Source organism: Papio anubis, unplaced genomic scaffold, assembly GCF_008728515.1.
Source record: "Papio anubis isolate 15944 unplaced genomic scaffold, Panubis1.0 scaffold3508, whole genome shotgun sequence".
Lineage (NCBI taxonomy): Eukaryota > Metazoa > Chordata > Mammalia > Primates > Cercopithecidae > Papio > Papio anubis.
The window spans coordinates 1-2,781 of record NW_022163650.1 but is presented as its reverse complement, the minus strand read 5'-3'; the positions used below and the strand labels follow the sequence as shown (position 1 = coordinate 2,781).

Sequence of the window (2,781 nt, the reverse complement as noted above, 5' to 3'; positions counted from 1 at the left end):
CTGGGTATCTGAGTGTTGTTGTTTTTTGTTTTTTGGAGATGCTGTCTTGCTCTGTAGCCCGGCTGGAGTGCAGTGGTGCCATCTCTGCTTACTGCAACCTCCGCCTCCCGAGTTCAGGTGATTCTCCTGTGTCAGCCTCCTGAGTAACTGGGATTATAGGCGGCCACCACCACACCCAGCTAATTTTCATATTTTTAGTAAACACAGGGTTTTAGGCCTGGCACGGTGGTTCATGCCTGTAATCCCAGCCCTTTGGGAGGCCAAGGTGGTCGGATCACAAGGTCAGGAGTTCCAGAGCAGCCTGGCCAACATGGTGAAACCCTGTCTCTACTAAAAATACGAAAAAATTAGCTGAGCGTGGTGGCAGGCACCTGTAATCCCAGCTACTCGGGAGGCTGAGGCAAGAGAATTGCTTGAACCCGGGAGGTGGAGGTTGCAGTGAGCCAAGATCTTGCCACTGCACCCCAGCCCAAGGGACAATGCGAGACTGCGTCTCAAAAACAAATAAACAAACAAACAAACAACAAAAAGACGGGATTTTTGCCATGTTGGCCAGGCTGGTCTCAACCTCCTAACCTCAGGTGATCCCCTGCCTCAGCCTCTCAAGGTGCTGGGATTACAGGCGTGATCCACGACACCTGGCCCACTCTATTTTCTTTTTATTCCCTAAATTTTAATATGTTTGAGTTTGTCTGTTCCTTTATCACTTTTTTCTTACATAAAAAAAATTCTGCCTACTCCTTCGTTACAAAAAAAAATCTTCCTGTGACTTCTGAAAGTATTCTGGTTTTATCTTTTGTATTTGAATATATAATAAGATGATTGTTGTTCATGGAATAGAAGAAGAATGCAATGCATTTTCCCAAGTAGATGCCAGCCTGGTGTGCCTCATATTTTAAAGTGCGTGTAATTTCTTTTTCTATTCTATAGTGCCTACTCTATCATTCCTCAACTTTCCATATAGATGCTGGGTCATTAAAACTTTTTTTCCCCTTGGTCTGCTTGCTCATCTCTCTGCTAACACTGTGCTGTCCTGAATATTTTTGTTTGAAAATCTTAGAAGTATGTTAGACAAGCCATCACTCTTTTTTTAGATGACTAAAAATGATTAGACATTGGTCATTTTTACTACATATGAAAGAGTAGCTTTTCTTGCCTAAAACCACCTGATTTGGGAATTTATGTGGTTTCATAGGAATAGCATCTGGAAGTGGTGACATTAATGTCATTTTAAAAAGCATGTGTCCTATTTCCTCTTATTCCTTTCTGCCTTGATATTGTGCAACAGAAATTTGAAAAATGGTTGTATTAGTATTGTTAAATATCAATTATTGGTTTTATTTACTACTCAATTAAATTTAATAAGCCTATTCTCTCTTGGTGTAATCACATGGAATGGGCTCAACTCCCAAGTTAACAAGTGACAGCACATGTAAAATATTGCCTACCAGGGAAATTCATTGAACACTTAGTGTTCAGACTGTGTTTTTTTGTCTGGTTCCCTAAGCACCACTGCAGTGACACAAAATAATAGACTTTCAGCAGAAGAAGTTTTGGAAAATATACTGCATAAGCCATTTAGAAGCAGTGAGTCATTCTTATTACTTGGGTTGGTGGAATCCCTTTCAAAATGTAAGTTCCTAATACAAAGAAAGATTGAACTTTGCGAGCAGGCATTTTTAAGAATAAGTAGTCTCAGGACTGATAATATTAACTCACTCATGCACATCAGGTAGGACTTTAGTATGACAGATACTAGAAATGTACAAAGTGAAGTTAAAAGGTAACTCCTAGCAGCATATCGTAATCTTACTCCCTGGATTCTCTAATGAGATGGGTGTTTCTACTTTGCTGTTGTCTTTTTGAATAGTTCAATTCTAGCATTAGTACTGCTGTGTGGGAGGGAGTATGTGTGAACAGAGTAAGAGTTGTGACAATCAAGTCATAGAATAAATGCTTGGAAATTTTAGAATCATGTAAACAGCTTATGGATTGAGTATACATTCCCAGTGCTCTTAGTCTCACTCATCCTTCTATCCACATGTGTGGAATGTTCTAGGACTCCGTGGCTTTTGAGGATGTGGCTGTGAACTTTACCCAGCAGGAATGGGCTTTGCTAGATTCTTCTCAGAAGAATCTCTACAGAGAAGTGATGCAGGAAACCTGCAGGAACCTGGCTTCTGTAGGTAAGAATGACAACACATTTCACTTAATTACAGAACTATTTCCCTATCATCAGTGTTATTTGTGATTTGGAATGGGGCAAAGGAATGATTTGGTGAATAAATCAGGCATGGGCACTGTGTACAATGAACATGAAATCTAGTAATGTTTCTATAGTTTGAAATAATTCATGATAATTTTGTGCATCTGCATTTTAGGAAAAAACGGAAAGACCAGAATATTGAAGATCACTTCAAAAAACTTGGGAAAGATACAAGAAAATTTGCACCGAGAAGAGGAAATAAAGTCCTCTGAAGGAATCTTAGCATGTCATGAATTTAAAAACAAGCAATCAAAGCAAATAAGAGTTACTTGAAATTCATTTCCTGTTAGAAAATTCACCCAAAATGTAACGTACATCAGTGTAGCAGTCAGTGTTTGGAAAACAGTTTACTTGAAAATAGTACTACAAAATTGTGTATATGAATGTTACTATTTTGGTCATAGCCATGCAGGTGGTAGCTGTGTTTTCAGTAGTAGCCCATTTACTTTCAAATAATTCAGTCATGGCACAAAAACAAAAAAAAATGCATTTTCCCTGGTATTGGTAGCAGTGTA

The 2,781-nt window shown here is 38.8% G+C and overlaps 1 long non-coding RNA gene across 1 annotated transcript; it reads left to right on the top strand.

Annotated features, from left to right (window-relative positions):
- Positions 1-712: 712 nt before the first annotated feature.
- Positions 713-2,751, top strand: LOC116273090. Its single transcript, XR_004181573.1, has 2 exons — positions 713-2,186; positions 2,382-2,751. It is a non-coding gene; the product is annotated as an uncharacterized LOC116273090 (long non-coding RNA).
- The last annotated feature ends 30 nt before the right edge of the window (positions 2,752-2,781 follow it).